Genomic DNA, 21126 nt, shown 5'->3' with positions numbered 1-21126 from the left:
CATTATTTTTTTTTAATACTTGGATTATAATCCAGTACTGTTTTGCTTGTTTTGTTGCTCAGATTGTTCCAGCTTCGGCCTCTGAAGCTCTTTGAGCTGACTCCTTGTCTCCCTGATGTACTCCCATCATTGTGAGTTTTCAGTTTGGTTGTGCTTTGTCTTCAGCATTTTCTTACTTCCTGGCACTGCCCTTATACTAGAATCAGCCATTTCACCAAGGAGTTTCTTTTGTTGGAAAATGGTTTGGAGATACTAGAAAACACAATTTTAAGAAAATATAAGTTCAGGACATCTCTGGTGACACAGTGGGTTAGAATCCACCTGCCATGGGTTTGATCCCTGGTACAGGAAGATTCCACATGCCTTGGGGCAGAAAGTGAAGAGGAACTAAAAAGCCTCTTGATGAAAGTGAAAGAGGAGAGTGAAAAAGTTGGCTTAAAGCTCAACATGCAGAAAACGAAGATCATGGCATCCGGTCCCATCACTTCATGGAAAATAGATGGGGAAACAGTGGAAACAGTGTCAGACTTTATTTTGGGGGGCTCCAAAATCACTGCAGATGGTGATTGCAGCCATGAAATTAAAAGACGCTTACTCCTTGGAGGGAAAGTTATGACCAACCTAGATAGCATATTGAAAAGCAGAGACATTATTTTGCCGACTAAGGTCCATCTGGTCAAGGCTATGGTTTTTCCGATGGTCATGTATGGATGTGAGAGTTGGACTGTGAAGAAAGCTGAGTGATGCTTTTGAACTGTGGTGCTGGAGAAGACTCTTGAGAGTCCCTTGGACTGAACCAATCAGTCCATTCTAAAGGAGATCAACCCTGGGTGTTCTTCGGAAGGAATGATGCTGAAGCTGAAACTTCAGTACTTTGGCCACCTCATGAGAAGAGTTGACTCATTGGAAAAGACTCTGATGCTGGGAGGGATTGGGGGCAGGAGGAAAAGGGGACAACAGAGGATGAGCTGGCTGAATGGCATCACTGACTCTATGGATGTGAGTCTGAGTGAACTCCTGGAGTTGGTGATGGACATGGAGGCCTGGCGTGCTGCGATTCATGGGGTTGCAAAGAGTCAGACATGACTGAGCGACTGGACTGAACTGAACTGAACTGGGGCAACTAAGGCCATGCACCACAACTAGAGAGTAGCCCCCACTTGCCACAACTGGAGAAAGCAACAAACCCTAGCACGGACAGAAATAAATAATTTATTTTAAAAAGAGAATGCAGGTTCCGCTTAAAGCATCATAGGGTTGCTGCCAGCTTCAGTAGCCAGGATCAGATAGAGAGGCTCTAGAAAGAGGAGTGCCTGGTTGTTTGTAGTCCGAGGAAGACAGCCTGTCTCAGCATTGTTCTGTACACAGAGCTCTCTTTAGCTCTTGCACTCACTTGTCTCTTACACGGCTTTCACGATCACGCTCGACCATCTTTCCAGAGATGATGTTTGTCTTATACTCACTTGTCTCTGAGACGGCTTTCACGGTCACACTCGCCATCTCTCTGGAGATGCCGTTCATCACTCACTGTTGTCCACAGTTTCTGGGCGAGCGCACTGTCAGCCTCAGCATCTGTGCCGCCCTCCTGGGACTGTCTCCCCTCCTCCACCTGCCCTGCTGGGCCTCTCAGCCACATGCCCGCGCCCTTGTGTCCTCTGAACCATTTCAGGATATTTCTGCACTAAAAGGCTCCTCTGAATGGTTTACTGTTTGTTTTATGCGTCTCTGGTGCTAGATGCTATGGTTTCTATGATCTGTGACTGTGGTATTAAAAGAATGTGCCTTCTCAAATACTTTTTAAAATAGATTGTTTGGCCAGATAACACCTAGGTATTTTAACTACTGGTTTCTAAATAGTAAGACCCTTTTTTTTTTTTTTTAAAGCACTAGAAATACTGTTTTTTATGAAAATTTGGTATTATTAGCTGAGATGTATTCCAGTGGTGGTTGTCTCATGAAAATTGCACTAAGCAATAGAGAGAAGGAAAGAAAATCTCTGGATCCCCCCTTTTTCTATTGTGTGTGTCACTCATTCTCTCAGGATGTGCTACCGTGTAGTTACTCTATAGTTGTTGACACATAAGTAATATTTCTTACGGATTTTCTCCTCTGTTGTCACAGCGATTATGTAGTAAAAACCCCAGGTTCAAAAGCTTCGTGGGGTCCCTGCTCTCAAGGGACTCTGGGTATAGATATGTGAACTGGTGTGTTTCTGATCTCATTCATCTTTCAGAGACTTAAAATTATCTGCGGAAGTGAACACAAGTTTTTTTGTTCATGAGTTTGGTTTTGCCTTTTTGGTTGTTGTTGATTGATTGAGGAAAAAGCATATATATAGGATTCTCTTCCCTCACAATCTGCTTCTTGTGAGATGTTAAAGAAGTTAGGCTCAGTGACAGGGATATCTATTCCATTTAACCTAAACAGCAAAAGATTCATCAAAGAGTTCAGAAGGCTTAAAGAACTTCTGGGAAAAGTGAGGAAACAGACTGTGTGCGGGACTTCAGGACAGACTCTCCGAGTGGCACTGAATAGCCAGGGTGCTGTGAGGACCTCCCCACTCCAGCCCTTCACAGCTCCATAGCCTCTTCTCGTGATGCCTCATGTCTGCCTTTTACCCTTCACAGTGATTGGCCAGGCCCTGAGATCTCTGTTAATGTCGTGCTTGGCAGCAGCAGGACAGAATCAGACCCTCTGCCTTTGATCTGCAGGAGGAACTCTGCTGCAGGGAGCGTGAGAAGTGCAGTTTCCTCGCAGCCTCTGGGGTCTAGGAAGGCCCAGAGAAGGCATTTGGAATCTTCTCACCCACCAGAACAGTTAGAAAAATTGAAAAGAGAGAAGTAGAAATGTGTGAAAGAAATATAGACCCACCTCAAAGACACGGAAGGTTCAATTCCAGACTGCCACAATAAAGTGAATATCCCAATAAAGTGAGTCACACAAATGTTTTGGTTTCCCCATGTGTATAAAAGTTATATTTACACTATACTCTTGTTTATTAAGTGTGCAACATTATTTCCAAAAAAGCAATGTATATACCCTAATTAAAAAATACTTTATTGCAAAAAAAAAAAAAAAAAACACAGTAACCATCACCTGAGCCTTTGGCAAGTCTTCTGTTTCTGCTGGTGGAGGATCTTTTCTGTGTTGAGAGCTGCTCCCTGATCAAGGTGGTGGTTGCTGAAGCTTGGGGTTGGTGTGGCAGTTTCTTAAAATAAGGCCGCAGTGAGGTTTGCAACATCGATGGAATGTTCCTTTCATAAACATTTTCTCTGAAGCATGCAGTGCTGCTCGGTAACATTTTACCCACAGGAGAACTTCTTTTAGAATTGGAGTCAGTCCTCTCAGACCTTACTGTTGCCTTATCAGCTAGGTTTATGTCATATTCTACATCCTTTGTTGTCATTTCAACAGTCTTCACAACCTTATCACCAGGAGTCAGTTCCATCTCAAGAAACCATTTCTTTGCTCATGCATAAGAAGCAGCTCCTTGCCTGTTAGAGTTTTATCTTGAGATTTGAGCAATTCAGTCACATCTACAGCTTCACTTCTAATTCTCTTGCTGTTTCTACCGCACCTGCAGCCCCTTGCTCCCATGAGGTCTTGAACCCCTCACAGTCATCTGTGAGGCTCCAAATCCACTTCTTCCTCACTCCTGTCACTGTGGGTATTTTGACCTCTTCCCTTGCACGAATCACAAATGTTCTTAATGGCATCTAGAATGCTGACTCCTCTCTAGAAAGTTTTCAGTGGACTTTGCCCACATCCATCAGAGAATCGCTATTGATGGCAGCTGTGGCCTTGTGTAATTCTTAAATCATAAGACCTGAAGGTTGAAATTATTCCTTGATCCATGGGCTGCAGAGTGGATGTTATGTTATCTAGCGTGAAAACAACATTTATTCTGTTGTACAACATCTTCATCAGAACTCTTGAGTGACCAGGGATATTGTCGGTGAATATTGATATTTTGAGGGGAATCTCTCCGAGGAGCAGGTCTCAATGGTCGGCTTACAACACTCAGCAAACTGGGTCGTAACAGATGTGCTGTCACTCAGACTCTGTTGTGCTGTCACTGGAGCACAGGCAGAGTAGACTTAGCATTCCATTCTTAAGCACCCTAGGATTTTCAGAATGATAGGGGACACTGGCTCAACTTCAGCCCACCAACTATGTTAGCCCCTAACGAGGCAGTCAGCCTGTCCTGTGTAGCTGTGCAGCCAAGCACTGATTCCTGCTCATCTATGAATGTCCTAGGTGGCCTCTTCCTCCAGTAGCAGGCTGTGTCACCTGAGTTGCAAATCTGTCGTTTAGTGTAACCACCCTCATGAATTCTCCTTGCTTGATCCCTGGATGACTGGGTGAGGCTTCTACATCTGCACTCACTGCTTCACCTTGCACTTTCCTGTCATGGAGGTGACTTCTTTCCTTAAGCTTCACGAACCGGCCTCTGGCAGCTGTAAACTTTTCTTCTCCAGCTTCTGCACGTGTTTCCGCCTTCACAGAACTGAGGAGAGTCAGATCTGCAATAAGTCCATTTTGCTTTCTTAGCATTTGTGTACTCACTGAAGTAGCACTTCTAATTTCCTCAAGAACTTTTCTTTACATTCGCAGCTTGGCTAACTGTTTGGCTCAAGAGACCTAGCTTTTGACCCATCTCTGAAATTGCCTTTTTCATTAAGCATAATCATTTCTAACTTTTGACTTGAAGTGAGAGATGTGCAACTGTCCTTTCACCTGAACACTTAGAGGCCATTAGTATGGTTGTTAACGGGCCTAATTTCATTATTGTTGTGTCTCAGGAAAAGGGAGGCATAAAGACGGGGAGAGAGGTGAGGGAATGGTCAGTCTGTGGAGTGGTCAGAAAACACATTTGTTGATTAATCTGTCTCCTGTGGACACAGTTCATGGCACCCGAAAACAATTACAGTAGTATTAGTAACACCACTGATGATTGATCATAGATCACTGTAAATTAATACAATAGTAAATGAAGTGTGAAATTACCAAAAAGTGGTGCAGAGACACAAAGTAAGCAAATGCTGTTCGAAAAATAGCACTGATAGACTTGCTTGACACTTGAGTTGCCACAAACCTTCAATTTCTTAAAAAAAAGAAACACACACACACACACACACACACACACACACACACAGTATCTGCAAAGCACAATCAAGTGAAGTGCAATAAAGAAGATCTCCCTGTGGAGGAGGACAGCAAAGACCCACAGTCATAAAATTTCAGTTTAGAATGCCATTAGCTATGGAATGCTGTTGTTGCTCAGTTGTGTCCGACTCTTTTGTGACCCCTTGGACTGTAGTCTGCCAGGTTCCTCTGTCCATGGGATTTCCCAGACAGGAATACTGGAGTGGGTTGCCACTTTCTTCCCTAGAGGATCTTCCCAACCCAAGAGACTCGGTTTGAACACGGTGGGTGCACATGTAGCTGAGGGCTGTGTTCAGTGCTCAGACTCCGGGGGACAGAGACTGACTCTGGAGGGGGGCCACTGAAGTGGAGCTCAGCCCCATACATGCTGGAGCTGCGTGAGAAGATGATGGATTCCCTAGACAGCTTCTTATTCAGTGATGATTAGAAAGGGAACAGCTGCCTGCACTTTGGAGAGACTGAATCTGACCTGGCTGTGGTCTTTGGGGCCTGAGAGCAGTGGCAGGTCTGCGTGGCAGTGACAGGCCTGGTGTGGAGTTGTGGCTTCAGTAATGTTGGCATACACAGATCAGTGTGCTGAGGAGGCCCGAGGCCTGCTCTGGTGATGAGCAGTGACCGTGGACAGGGGCCAGGCCCCTGCTCCACCGCACCCAACACCTCCTATTAGGGCAACGCTGTCACTTCCACATGGTACCCCTAGTAAAATGTTAGTACTTTTCTCATCTTAAAAGGTCATTAATAAGAGAGGAAATTCAGCAAAGGTTGAAAAAGCAGTCGTGAGTATGAGTCTGTTCATGGAAAATTCTCAATTAAAAAATGTAATTTGGTGGAAGGCAAGATGTACAAATATTTCCAGTCTTTGTAATTTGGGAAATTATAAAGGTCTTGGAATGTGTCTTATTCATACATGAGGGTTCTGGCATATTGAATCCAGAACACTCTCATTTATTCTACTTTGTCCTCCTGCAGTGAAAATCAGTGTCACCATGTCTGTCTTCTCAGCGTCTAACGCAGAGAGAGCTGTCAAGGTCTACAGAGGCTACAGAGGTCTACAGAGCTGTCCAGGTCTACAGAGAACATGAACATGTCTTACACACAAACTCCATACACAAACTCCATGCGTAAACTGGAGGACACTAGCTCTGTACCCAAACTGTAGGAAACTTCTGAGCAGAATGTCTTTTAAGTCAAATTCAGCCCATATCTATTTATTTGTGGTGGAAAGTACTAATATTCAGATAATTAATGGATACAGTGTCCTCTGTTTTCTGTTCTGCATTATGTAGCTTTCTCCATGCAGTAACTGTGATCATCTATTTCAGAGAAAACTGCAGCCGAGTAGTTGAAATGTTTTAGTGTGTTATATATGAACAAAGCATTTGCCATGAAAAACTCTGAACTGTGTATTCAAAAGCATCTTGAAGAGTGGTATTCGAAATGGGAAGACTTTGCTTCCTGCCCAAAATGGAATAGTCGTTCAGCTCTGTGCTGTCATGGCCTGGTAGAGCAATACGTAAAACATTCTTTCATTATTAAAGGTTGGCTTTTTCCATGATATGTTTTATTCAACTGTGTAAACTTTTGAGGCCCTTCGTCATAGTTAGTGGCATGCACACGCTTGTTAATCACACTGTTTAAACGCCAAGCACAGTGTCCCCAGAGCTCACATTTCTGGAACCTGTAGGCTCCACCCTCTGTCCTGACTAGCCCTCGGCAGTGACTCTTGCTATCAGCAAAGCTGAGTCATGGCCAAGCCAGTGCCGAGGGGTAATCAGGGAGGCAGGACCCTGGGGGCCATAGCCACCACTGCTGGCCTCCTCGGCCATCTCCTGGCAAGAGGGTAAATCTGAATGAAGGCTGAGGTTGCCTCCCTCCTGCTTGTAATTGAAGGCTCAAAACTGTTTGCTCTCCTTATGGTGATACCGTGGTGTTTATGGAGGAACTTGGGTCGGGTGTTAGTGTTACCTGGAGTGACTGAGAGGGAAGGCTGGCAAGAGCCCTTTGAAGAAGGACCTGAATGCAAAGGTGGATCCAGCCTGGAAAGCTCCAGGAGACGCACTTTCTAGAAAGACCATCGCTTGCAAAGAAAGATGAACTTTGTGTTTCAGGAAGCAGAGAGCTGGCTTGGCTGGGGTGCCACGACCCCAGGCCTGACACACAGGGGCCAGGGGAAGCAGGCAGCTTCCTCCCATGTGCTGAGAGGCCCCGGGGGCTCAGGCCTGGGCTGTTCTGATCTGTGCCTCAACAAGAACGCTCCTGCTGTGCTAGATCACATGGAATGTGGAGGAGCAGGAACCCAAGGAGAGGGCCGAGGCTGTCTTGGGAGTCCAGATGGGAGGCGGGTGATCTGGGTGAGCTTGCTGTGAGGAACTGGAGGAAAGAAGAGAGACTCGCGCCCTCTTAGAGGTGCCAGTGGCTGGATGTGGGGTGATGGAAGGAGGGGTCGGGGATGACTGTGTGCTGTTGACTTGAGGGCAGCTCAAGTTACTGAGGGGAAGTGACCCGGGAGGCATTGGGTGGAAGTTGAGAGGTCCAGTACGTCCTTGAGATGGAGGTGCCTGTGAGAGGCTAGACTAGAGAAGCCCGCCTGCACGTGAGCTTGCAGTGGAGGAGAGAGGTGAAGCCCTGCAAGCCAGGTGCTGTGCCTGGGGCAGAGAGAAGCACCACGAGATAGGTCGTATCTAGCTGCTAGAATTTAATGGAAGGCAGAGTTTTCCCCCTTAGTGTAATAGATAGACCAATGGAACAAGAAAGAAGATCCCAAATATATATAGGAATTTCATAAATAATATGCGTATTTCAAAACAGTGGGGAAGATTAGCCATTCGATAAGTGGTGTGAGGACAACAGATAAGCCATCTGGGAAGAAAGAAGCTGGATCTGGCTTATCTCAGCCTGCACTGGAGAAGGAAGTGCTGGGTCCACACAGGACAAGCTGAGAGCCTGTGCTTACATGCGCACCCCCACGCCCTCTACCCCAGAGTGACAGCTCATCCTCCCTACCAGACTCCTCGTGGGACTTGCCTGCAGATGCACAGAACTGTGCTCTTCCCACTGTTTCTGATAGCAAATGTGGCGACAGCGTAAACGGTCAGCATTAGAGGGTTAAACTAAATCACACCCAGTGGGGTACTTACTTAGCTGTCTGTCTATGCTGTTGTATAAAAAGAATGAGGAAGCACTCTGTGATCTGATACACAAACATCGATGTATTGGTTAAATACAGAAAGCAAGGAGCAGGGCAGTCTTTAAAATGTGCTGTGCTCCTTGGAAATTTATAAACAGAAACTCTGGAAAGACATGTAACAAGCAACAGTGATAATCTGTGAAGTGCATATGATTACTAGGGGACAGAGGACAAGAACGGGAGGGAATCTTTGTCACATACCTCTGTATAATTTAAAACTTTTAATTATATATTATTTAGGAGAACAAAGGACTTTTATACACAGTCGTTGCTCTTGGGAATTTTTAACCATTACCCATGGTTTTGGAAAGCAGTACATAGAGCAATGAAGATACACTCTTTGACCCTAAAATTCTTAGAAATTTAATTCATAACAAACACAAAAAAATCACAAGAGTGCACACTGTTCTTAATGGTAGCAATGCCTATAATAATGGAAATATAGAAGCAATCCCAATATTCAGTATAAGGAAGATTATTTAACACTGACAAACCTCACAGTATAATATTGAGCTGCTGCATAATATACCGAAGAAAACCAGTGGAGACGTTCATTCAGCACGCACCTTTGTGCCGCCTCCGTCACTCATTGTTCTGGGTGTTAAGGATACAGCAATAAATAAGACCAAAAAAGGCAAAGTCTGTGCACTAATGGAACCAACATTAGATCGGGGATCACTGGCAGCAGACAAACACATACTGTATGAGAAAGTAATGCTGTTTCTGATGTCAAATAAACCTGGGTGACCCAGTGGTTGCAGTTTTCACATAAGAATCGAGGCGAGCCTTGTGGATTACATAGTGTCTGAGTGAAGGAGTCAAAGGGAAACACACCTACCTGCCATAGTAAGGTAGGTAGCCAGTGGGGATTTGCTGTATGACACAGGGTGCTCAGACTCAGTGCTCTGTGACCACCTAGAGGAGTAGGTTTGGGTGGGAGGTGGGAGGGAGCTTCACGAGGGAGGGGACATACGTCTACCTATGGCTGGCTTGTGCTGATGGATGGCAGAAACTAATACAATATTGAAAAAAAAAATCCCAAAGGTGAGAAGCCATGAGGCATTTGGAGAGTGTCCTGGGGGCAGGGCGGACAGGGGTCTGTCATAAGAAGGTCAGGAAGCTGTGGCTGGACCTTTGACTCTATGCTCCATGCAACTCAAAGCTTGCCATGTGAGAAGCACGGGGAATGGTGGATAAAGAGGTGGTGCACCCTGAAGACATGGAAAAGGCAGGACTGCGGGAAGTGTTGGATGTGGGGAGTGGAGTAAAGGGAGGAATCGAGAAGGACTCAGTGGTTTGGGCCACAAGATGAATGGTGGGTACCATAAGGGAGGTAGGAAATTGAAGGGCTAACACATGTGGAAAGAAGAAGGAAAGGGGTGGGTTTTGTTGTAGATTTTTGACTTTGAGGTACCTGTGAGTTACAGATGTAGAAAGAGAGAACTAAAATGAACTGTGTGATGAATATACTTACAGTTTTTATGATGCGCACACGGGTGAGTAAACGGAGGTGGACGTGTGCTGATGTGTGGGAGGGTGTGTGTATACACTCCCCGGTCTGTTTTCTGTGAGGTCCTGGGCCTGTGACACTCCAGGAGCACTGAACACATTTAGCACCTGGGTATTAGCTTTTAAATATCTGAAAGAAACCAGGGCTTCTTGGTGAAATGGGTGATTCCAGGGTGGGATGGGAAAAAATAGGATATGCGTCTTGAGCATTTTATGTGGAAAAGAAGGAATGTTCTCAGAGAATGGTGGAGACATATCGGGAGGACACAGGAGCCAGCTTGAAAAAAGCCTACAACCAGCCGATTCTGGGATAAGTTGAGCATCAAAATGATAGTTTGGGGTACAATCCATTGAGAATTCATGAATCCACAGTTTTTAAAAGTTAATGATTCAAAAATTCGACAAGGACTAGGATAGTTACATAGCCTGACAGTATTTGCCACACAGTTTTTTTTTTAATTTCAGAAGGAAAAAGTAACTTACAGTTGAGAAACCTGATAGACATCACCTCAATTAAGTAATAAAACTGATCATCGTCGCAAATGGTCCCTACTGAAATAGCACGCCAGCTGTTAGCACGCGGCAGCAATACATGAGCTGGATCTCATCGTGAGAAAATATCAGAGAAAGCTAAAGTGAGAGTTTGTGTACCACAAAACTGCGTCCTTGGAGAATGTCAAGGTCATGAAAGTCAAGGAGGACTAGGATCCGCCAGCAGCACACAGCTCCGCGTTGTCTTCTGGTGCAGAGTGCGGGACAGACAGGGTAGGGAAGCACAGTGTGTGTGCGCGTGAGGGCGAACAGCTTTCCTTTCCTCGCTTCTGCGGTCGTCAGCGGTGATTTTCACAGGAGAAGGTCCTTGTTTATAGGGATGACCCTCATTTGAGAGTGACTGGGCGGTAAGTGAGAGAAACAAGATGACAAGTGCCGCCAGGGCTACTCAACTGATTTTGAGCAAAAACTTTCTTAGCTAAGATCTGTCCTTCCTTCATTTGTCTTGTTCTATTTACAACTTTACTTTGACACTAGTGATTCAGGGTGCGGGGTGGGGAGGGAGAGGAGGGAATGCTTTGTACTGTATTTAGAAGTTTTAGAAAATTCGAAATTCTGAGACCTGTAGTTTCTCGAAGACGACAGAAAAGAGGGCTGCAGGGCACCTGCTGGGAGGAGAGCATTGCGCTTACAGGGACTCGCCATGCTGGTCTGCACACAGAGCGGGCCTGTGGAGACGGAGCAGGGCGGGGGCTGCTCACCGTGCTGGGGTGGGCAACCAGCTGGGAGAGCTGGGGCTGGGAGCCGGGGCTGGCCACTGTCCTGCCCCGAGGTGAAGTCATACCTGAGGACCTTCCTTCTCTCTACAGTCGAGTCGTCTTCTGAAAGTGATCCCTCATCTGCTCTCTTGAGTATGATAAACTGAGTATGGTTTAGTCTTTGAAGTTGAAATTATGTCATTATCAAATATCCTAAAACAATTTACTATTGCTTAGTGGTAGTGTCCCTAGAACAGGTGTTCTTAGGATTACTGAAGAACTTACAAAATCAATATTGATGTTTAAAAAAGAAGACAGCCTTACATGCATGCCTCTTGCTGAGGTGGTTTGTGTTTTGTTTGGTAAGGTCAGAGCAGGTAGAACGTGTACCTCTGCTTCGCAAACACCGGTGATTTACACGCTGCTCATTGGACAGGACCGGTTTCCAGGCCGGTTAGTCAGCTTCCAGTGTGAAACCCTGACTCAGAAGCCGGTCGTCTGGGATGAGTCACCCTGCTCCTGCTGCGTCACGAGGTCCAGCGCAGCCTGGTTGCTCTCAACTGGCGCCCTTCCTGGAACCACAGACCCTGAGGATATTCAGGACTCTTCTCTCCCAAAGCTGCATGTAAGAGTGCTCCCCACGATGCTCAAGAAGGTCAGAGCTGTCGCATTCAGTGCAGCTTTAGTGTGTCAGGGCTTCAGGTTTCACAGAGAACTCTGGACGAGAGAGGCAGTGAGGACTCTGGGTTTGGCCGCCAAGCCACGTGGTGATCCAGGGAGCATCATGGAATGTGTGACCTCCCTCGGCACTACAGAAACACTCAATGCCTTCTTCCTCGTTTGCACTCAGGCACAGGCCCCCGGACTTTCAGGTTCAGCAGTGAGAGGCCATGGAAAGGTGGGAATACCACATGACCCTCGTTTGAGAGTGACTGGGGGATGAATGAGGGAAAACAAGACCACAGCCCCCAGTGCTGCTCAGTGGATTTGGCATATTTTGAGTAAAAACTTTCTTAACTAAGATCCCTTCTTCCCTTCATCTGTCTTACTCTGATTTAGAACTTCACTAGGACACTAATACTCCTACCCGTTATAGCAGTGAAAAGGTCTCGGCTTGTGAACTAGCTGTATAGAGCATTTTAATACTGATTCTCGTCCACAAGTGTTGAAGCTACTTCTTACACCTTCTGTCCCTACAAGCCTGAATAAATGCCTGTCAGTTAATTCAGCTTGGTGGATCAAACACATATCAATCATCTGTAATACACAGCTAAGGGCTTCGATGGGTACGTGGGGAATACAAAGTATGTTCCCATCCCCCAGAAACTTGCAGTCAAAAAGGAGAGAGGAAAGATCTACTCAGGTTTTTGGGGAGAATGTTATAAAAGCTAAAAGACAAAAATAAATCATTTTGCATACAAGGAAAAAGGAAGAATTGGGAACTTACATGGTTGTCCAGTTGCTAGGACTCCATGCTCTCAATACAGGGGGCCTGGGTTCAATCCCTGGTCAATAAATGGTATCCCGCATGCCATAACTAAATATCCTGCATGCCACAACTGAGACCTGGTGCTGCCAAATGAATAAAATACTAAAGAAAGGAAAAAAGAAAATTGTTTACACTATAGAATGAGAAAAATCAAGAAAGAAGTGGAATGAGTTTGTCTTTGAAAAATGGGCATCTTTAGACAGGTATGGTGGTGGGAACATGAAGTTTGTTTAGAGGAACTAATGGGAGCCCAGTGGAAACAGTGTCAGACTTTATTTTGGGGGGCTCCAGAAACACTGCAGATGGTGATTGCAGCCATGAAATTGAAAGACGCTTACTCCTTGGAAGGAAAGTTATGACCAACCTAGATAGCATATTCAAAAGCAGAGATATTATTGATATGTTGCCAACAAAGGTCCGTCTAGTCAAGGCTATGGTTTTTCCAGTGGTCATGTATGGATGTGAGAGTTGGACTGTGAAGAAAGCTGAGCGCCGAAGAATTGATGCTTTTGAACTGTAGTATTGGAAAGGACTCTTGCGAGTCCCTTGGACTACAAGGAAATCCAACCAGTCCATCCTAAAGGAGATCAGTCTTGGGTGTTCATTGGAAGGACTGATGCTGAAGCTGAAACTCCAATACTTTGGCCACTTCATGCGAAGAGTTGACTCATTGGAAAAGACCCTGATGCTGGGAGGGGTTAGGGGCAGGAGGAGAAGGGGGCGACCGAGGATGAGATGGCTGGATGGCATCACTGACTCGATGCACATGAGTTTGAGTAAACTCCAGGAGTTGGTGATGGACAGGGAGGCCTGGCATGCTGCGATTCATGGGGTCGCAAAGAGTCAGATACGACTGAGCGACTGAACTGAACCAAACTGAACTGAATGGGAGCCAAGACTCAGTTGGGGTGAGGCTGCAGTAACTTGGTCTTAGACTCACACATGCATGAATCAGGAGACCTGCAGGAGTCATGAGGATGCCCTGGACCTTCCATAACTAGTTGAGTGATATGACTATCTCTGTCCCTTAGGAAAGAGTATTTTAGAGCAACCTTCAGGAGTGGTGAGAGGGAAGGACCAGGTTAGGAGATCAGTTAGGAGACATATCCCTAGTCCACGTAACATGCAAAGCAAGAAGTAAAACAGGAATGAGAAGGAAGGATGATGAAGGATGATGTTAAAAAAGATAAACATGGAGCAAATGGATTGACTACAGCAACTGGGTGTGGAAAAAGGAAATAAAGGTCACTGGCAGATTTTGGAACAGAGTGACCAAGAAATGATGGGGCTGTGGCTGTGGCTGTGGCTGTGTTACACAAAGAGGGAACACACAGGAAGAACCATAAGTCTGGGCCACAAGACACAGGACATTGGGAGTCCTCTGATGGTAAAATCATAGAACTGGATTAAATGAGATCCTGGTCAGTTACCTGTGCTCAGGTTTCCCTGGACCTAAATAAACAACAGCACCAACTTTAGTCTGTATATCCTAGGAAGGATAGATGCATTTATACAGCTCTGTGCTAATGATAGGCAAAAAATCTAATTAAATCCTCTCCTTTGGTGGGTTCAGACTATTTCTTTCAAGACCTACACTCATATACTTCATTTTTTAAAAGATATCACTGGCATGATATATATGTTCTTTTAAAATTCATAAATACCTTTCATCTGTGATCTGGGCTTCTCTGGTGGCTCAACTGGTAAAGAATCCACCTGCAATGCAGGAGACCTGGGTTCAATCCCTGGGTTGGGAAGATGCCCTGGAGGAGGGAAAGGGTACCCACTCCAGTATTCTGGCCTGGAGAATTCCATGGACCATATAGTTCATGGGGTCATAAAGAATCAGATACAACTGAGCGACTTTCACTTCATCTGTGGTCAACTGATTTTTTTGACAGAGGAGCTGACATTTTAACTGGGAAAGAATAGTAATTCCCACAGGTAGCCCTGAGACAAATGGATATCCACATGCAAAAGAGTCAAGTTGACCCCTGCCTCATATCATATATAGGAATTATTTCAAAATAGATCATGGGCCTAAATATAAGAACTAAAACTATCATACTCAAAGGAAAAAATAGGAATATGTCTTTATAACCATATATACTGGGCAGTTGTTCCTTACATATGACACCAAAAGCATATATACCCCCAAAAAATAAATAAAGGGGACTTCATAAACACAGAAATTTCTTTGCTTCACAGGACATTCAGGAAAGTAACAGACAACCCAGAGAACTGGAGAAACTTTTTGCAAATCACATATCTGGTAGGGGATTTGTAACCAAACAAATATAGAAACTAATGCAAAAAGTTGCATCATTATAAAAAAAGATAACCCAAATTAAAAATAGAGAATTTGAATAGACACTTCGCCAAAAAAGTTGGCCAAGAATCCCATGATATCATCATTTAGCCATCAGGGAAATGCAAATCAAAGCCACAGTGTGATATATCACCTCACACCCACTAGGGTGGCTGTAATAAAAAAGACAGCCAATAATATGTGTCTATAAGGATGTGGATAAAGGACCGAAGTCGTATGGACCTAACAGAAGCAGAAGATATTAAGAAGAGGTGGCAAGAATACACAGAAGAGCTACACAAAAAAGATCTTCATGACTGAGATAACCACGATGGTGTGATCACTCACCTAGAGCCAGACATGCTGGAATGCAAAGTCAAGTGGGCTTTAGGAAGCATCACTATGAACAAAGCTAGTGAAAGTGATGAAGTACCAGTTGAGCTATTTTAAATCCTAAAAGATGATGCTGTGAAAGTGCTGCACTCAATATGCCAGCAAATTTGGAAAACTCAGCAGTGGCCACAGGACTGGAAATGGTCAGTTTTCATTCTAATCCCAAAGAAAGGCAATGCCAAAGAATGTTCAAACTACTGCACAATTGCACTCATCTCATATGCTAGCAAAGTAACGCTCAAAATTCTCCAAGCCAGGCTTCAACAGTATGTGAACCATGAACTTGCAGATATTCAAGCTGGATTTAGAAAAGGCAAAAGAACCAGAGATCAAATTGCCAACAACCGCTGGACCATTGAAAAGGCAAGAGAGTTCCAGAAAAACATTTATTTCTGTTTTATTGACTATGCCAAAGCCTTTGACTGTGTGGATCATGACAAACTGTGAAAAATTCTGAAAGAATTTTCCTGCATGCAGGTCAAGAAGCAGCAGTTAGAATCAGACATGGAACAGCAGACTTGTCCCACATTGGGAAAGGAATACATCAAGGCTGTATATTATCACCCTGCTTATTTAACTTATATGCAGAGTACATCATGAGAAATGCCAGGCTGGATGAAGCACAAGCTGGAATCAAGATTGCCGGGAGAAATATCAATAACCTCAGATATGCAGATAATACCACCCTTATGGCAGAAAGTGAAGAAGAACTAAAAAGCCTCTTGATGAAAGTGAAAGCAGAGAGTAAAAAAGTTGGCTTAAAGCTCAACATTCAAAAAATGAAGATCATGGCATCTGGTCCCATCACTTCATGGCAAATAGGTGAGGAAACAATGGAAACAGTAACAAACTTTATTTTTTTGGGCTCCAAAATCATTGCAGATGGTGACTGCAGCCATGAAATTAAAAAGACACTTGCTCCTTGGAAGAAAAGCTATAACCAATCTAGACAGCATATTAAATAGCAGAGATATTACTTTGCCAACAAAGGTATGTCTACTCAAAGCTCCAGTAGTCATATATGGATGTGAGAGCTGGACTATAAAGAAAGCTGAGCGCCAAAGAATTGATGCTTTTTAACTGTGGTATTGGAGAGGACTCTTGAGAGTCCCTTGAACTGCAGGGAGATCAAACCAGTCAATCCTAAAGGAGATCAATCCTGAATATCCATTGGAAGGACTGATGCTGAAGCTGAAGCTCCAATACTTTGACCACCTGATGCAGAGAACTGACTCATCGGGAAAGACCCTGATGCTGGAAAAGATAGAAGGAGAAGGGGACAACAGAAGATGAAATGGTTGGATGACATCACTGACTTGATGGACACAAGTTTGAGCAAGCTCTGGGAGTTGTTGACGGACAGGGAAGCCTGGTGTACTGCAATCCATGTGGTCACAAAGAGTTGGACGTGACTGAGCGACTGAACTGAACTGAACAAAGATGTAGAGAAACTGGAGCCCTCATAATGGCTGGTAAAATGGTGCAGCCACTTTGGAAAACAGTCTGGCAGTTCCTCAAAAAGCTAAACATCGCATTACCATATGATCCAGCAAAGCCACTCCTCAGTATAAACCCAAAAGAATTGAAAACATATATCTATGTAACTTGTACACTGACATTCATTGCAGTATTACTTGTAAATGCAAGAATATGGAAACAACCCAAATGGCCATCAGCGATGGATGGATAAATAAAATGTTACATATGCATATAATGGAATACTGTTCAGCAGTAAACAGGAGTTCAGTACTGGCACTTGCTATCAGTATAGCTTGGATGCAACTTGGAAATGTTATGCTGTGTGAAATAAGCCAATCTCAGAAGGCCACAGCTTCCATGATTCCATTCCTGTGAAATGTTCAGAGCAGACAGATCCATAGACAGGAAGTAGATCAGTGTGTTTGGGGGAGGGGAGAGCAGGGAGGCCCTGTGACAGCTTGGGGCTTTTGGACTAATGTTCTGGGACTAGACAGTGCTGGTGGTTGGAGAACACGTGTATGTATGTAATGCCACTGAACTGTACATTTTAGAATGGTGAAATTGTACATTTTATGTGTGTTTTGCCACAATATTTTTATTTGAGTGAATTTTATGGCATGTAAATTAGGTCTCAGTAAAGCTGTTATAAAAATACAAAGCATATCAGCCTGATTGTTTTCAGGGCACTGTGCTGAGGGGAAAAGTTCAATCCAAAGATCCTATAGTAGATGACTGCATTTTTATAACATTTCAAAGTGGCCAAATCTTAGAAACCGAGGACAGATCAGCAGTTTGTAAATGTTGGGGAGGGAGGGGGAGGGAGGGAGGTGGGTGATAAAAGACAGCCAAGGGGTCCCTGTGCACGACCTGTGGAGGTCCTTGTGGAGGTGGGTGCAGGACCTCCACAGTGGTGAACTTCACAGCACCAGGCTTGTGGGCACACAGATAGCATCAGGATGGGTGAGACCTGAGCCCAGGTGCATGGCAGTCGCGAATGTCTGGTGTGATGTCTTACTGTTGTCTGCCTGGGACAGTGTGCTACTGGGGGAAGGGGCAGAATTGACACTTCTGTCCATGGGAATTTCACTTCAAAATGTGTAAGAGGAGCTGTGTCTCTTTGAAAACTTGTTCTGGAGGCGGACTTATGTGGCTGTGAGATGTCCTCTTCTGACATGCCTCGGCTCAGTCCAGTCTCATCTCCAGGGGCAGTGACTGCGATCCAAGTCCAGGACTCCAGTCATGTCCTGGTTACCTGTGTCCTCCTTCAGACCAAGCCTTGCAGCAGGATTTATTGTTTGGTTAATTTCACCAATGCAGTATTTTCCGAAAATAAAGAGGAAGTGAAAGTGTGGAAAAGGCCTTTCTCGAGACTTTTGCCATGCTTTAGTTACATTTAGCAAAAAAACAAAAAGATTGTTATTCTTTCCTATTCACTGATATTAGAAAGTTTCCATGTCACACTTTTATTTTAGCAAAGAGAAAATCCGATTTTTCTGATGAATAAAACCACATTTCTGTGCAGTAGAGATCATCCTGCTAACATCTCATGTTGAAAAGATAAACAGCAGGATTAACTGTTTACTTTAGGAGTGCGGTCTGCTTGTTTTTCAGGAGGACACAGTGTCCCGCTGTATCTGGTTTCCCGTCTGTTTGCGGCTTGGAGCTGGGAAAGGCCCTGCCCCTCGTGCTACGCACCCCTCCCGCCGCCTCCCCGCCACCCCCCCTACCCGGGTTGGGTCCAAATTCCCCTCCCAACCTCTCCTCCCCTTTCTCTCTTTCCTGCTTTTTTTTTCTCACTTTATCCTGGAATTTCTTCTGTTTATTTCTTAGATTGGGTTTAGTAAGGGATCATAACGTGGCGAGAAAGACCGTTGTTGATCGGAGACTGCTTCAGTTGACTCTGACCTAGAATAGAGCAGCCGGACCTGACTCTGATTCCGGGAATTCTTGGTGAAGTGCTCAGAACTGCTTCCACGACTCATGTAAACATCCACATGTCACTTCATCTGCTTCTCTCTTGGAACACGAGCATCCGCAGACACACGTGTGCACACACGCTCACTGGTTCTCTCCCACTCTTCTTCTGTGTCTGTGATATAGAGCCTGTGAATGAAAGGAGGGAAAAATAAATATTTTTGAAAAGTTGGGAAGGGTCATTTGAAGCTTCAGAAATTAAATTATAGGCTCTCTGAAACCCCCTCTGTGAATCAACAGTTTTGTTTTTCTTCTTCCTTATGCTTGTTTTGTTGCTTTCACAGATTAACAGTACGTGTACTTTCGGAATTTTTAAAATGTTCTTTAATTAGCATGATGAGGCGTTCAGCCCATAAGAGAAGGAAAGGAAGAAGCATTCTTAGAGACAAACATTAACTCCACAGTGGACTTTATACTTCCATGGTGATATGCCTGGGGTTGAACCCTGCACCTCTTATCTGTTATTTTGTTGCTGGGCAGGTGCTGTGCAGCTCAGCAGTTTTACTCCCTTACTCCAGCCTCACCCTCCTGGCTCATGAATGCAAGAAAGTCAAGGCACCACAGCCAAGGGCTCTGGGACCAGGAGAGCTGCGGGCCGAGGGTTTGTCATTGATTTCAACTGCTCAAGCAGAGAGGCGCTTTCCTTACAACAGACCTGGGTGGTGGGGTCAGCACCTGAGGCACCTCCTGAGCTGGCTTCCGGGGTGCCAGCGTTGTTTCTGAGCCCTCTCCCCTGCCTCAGTCGCTGTCCTGTGGGCCCTTCATGCAGGAGATCGGCCTCTTACAAAGGGGCTCACACCTCTTACCACTCAGGAGAGCTGATACCTGACCAGGGAATGCCACCTTCCTGTCGATCAGCTCTGTCTGGTAGCAAAGTGGATTTGCCTGGTGGGTGAAGGAAACGGAGACGCTTAGGTGCAGCGTAGGGGCAGGCTCGTCACCGGGGGCCAAACAGATTGGAAGTTACCTGGATTGTGAGGGTCTGAGCGGAGCTCCCAGCAGCCGGGCAGGTCTCCAGCGGTAGAGGAGCCCCTCCCCCATGGCCTGGCACCACGTGCTGACAGCCGTGAGAGCGGGGGAGGGGTTTACTTGGTGAAGGTCAGTCTTTTAGGCTTGGGTGGAACCTTGAGCTAAGTGGCATTCTCTTGTCAGACCCTTAACTTGGAGAGTTTTGAATGGCAGGCTGACAGGCTCTTTAACCCCTCCTCCCTGGAGACATCTTCTCTATGCTGTTTCAACATTTATCAACAGTGGACCACGTCTGAAAGCAGCAGTTTCCCTCCCATGCAAGGCTTGGGGTCCCAGCATCAGTGCTCAACATGCGTGAAAGTCACCTGCAGCCTGGGGCATGGCGTCACTGGGTGTCTTTGGCGTCCTGGCTGGGGCTCCAAACATTCCCTATTAAAACAACCACCTCCTGTGCCAGCGACCGTGTTTCTACAACAGCATTTGGTCTGAGCCCTCCCAGCATCCCCATTACTCCCCAGTGGCAGGAGGTGGGCATGCTGGCTGTCCTGGGCCAGTGATTGACCCACCTGAGCCTGGACCCAAACCCTCCACCCCATACAGCCCGCTCACTGCGGCTCCACACCGCCCCAGAGCTGCCCACCAGGGTGACATCTCTACCTCCATCCCTGTTTCCATAAACATAACTGATTTTAAATTAAGAATAATACATGGGAATACCCGAATAGTAAGTAGTCTTTCCCCTTATGACCACTTTCCCTCTATCTTTGTTCTTGCATAGTATTTTCCGGCCTTCTCTCAACTTCTCGAACATGGGAAAACTCCCATGTTGCTGTCCCAGTTTTGGAGTGTGCTGTGCACCCTGCTCTTAAGTGTGTTCCTGTCAACTCTGTGCAGGACAGGCTTCCAGACCAGCCCTGGAAGGAGCCTTCCCTGACCACCTGGCCAGGCCCTTCCACCCCAGCACTTTCCCCCAGGCTCCATCAGTCGCCCACCTGTGCTCGTCTGTGTGCTGGGGCCAGGCCTTTCCCTGGGGAGGAGCCGAGGACCCTGCCCAGGCCTGGGCCTGCAGCAGTCCCGCTGTACTTAGCATACAAGAAACCTCTTGAGGCCGGGGCACTGTTCGGGGCATGGGGATGAGCGTGTTCGTGCCAGTGTTACTGACTCTACGGTCCTCGAGGCCTCTCTGCGTCCCTTAAGGCCTCTCTGCGTCCCTCGAGGCCTCTCTGCGTCAAGCACTCCTGCGTCTGACCCAGTAATTTTGCACTTGGCTCATTTCTTGTGTTCACGCAAGTCAAGATGTCTTTTAAGGAAAAAAGAACAAGTCATACTTAAGTCTGCGAACTCAGAGAGTTTCCAAATACTCTCATAACTCAAATAACGGCTGAAGAGCCCAGCACATGGT

General features: G+C 45.6%; 1 protein-coding gene and 2 long non-coding RNA genes across 10 annotated transcripts in view; 2 read left to right on the top strand and 1 right to left on the bottom strand.

Annotated features, from left to right (window-relative positions):
• The window catches only part of LOC121820333 (uncharacterized), a 37160-nt gene extending 19721 nt beyond the window's left edge, over positions 1–17439 (top strand). The window contains exon 3 of the long non-coding RNA XR_006060820.2: positions 63–17439. This is a non-coding gene — a long non-coding RNA (uncharacterized LOC121820333). The remainder of the gene's footprint in view (positions 1–62) is intronic.
• Positions 1–21126, top strand: part of SPIDR (scaffold protein involved in DNA repair) — a 285222-nt gene that overhangs the window by 216568 nt on the left and 47528 nt on the right. The gene's annotated exons all lie outside the window — the stretch shown is intronic.
• LOC121820334 (uncharacterized) lies at positions 15097–19788 on the bottom strand. The gene is made up of 2 exons (XR_009594940.1): positions 19723–19788; positions 15097–19640 (listed from the first exon to the last, which is right to left on the bottom strand). It is a non-coding gene; the product is annotated as an uncharacterized LOC121820334 (long non-coding RNA).

Source organism: Ovis aries, chromosome 9 (genome assembly GCF_016772045.2).
Source record: "Ovis aries strain OAR_USU_Benz2616 breed Rambouillet chromosome 9, ARS-UI_Ramb_v3.0, whole genome shotgun sequence".
Lineage (NCBI taxonomy): Eukaryota > Metazoa > Chordata > Mammalia > Artiodactyla > Bovidae > Ovis > Ovis aries.
Note: the sequence above shows the minus strand (reverse complement) of the source record. Positions and strands in the feature narration are given on the sequence as shown.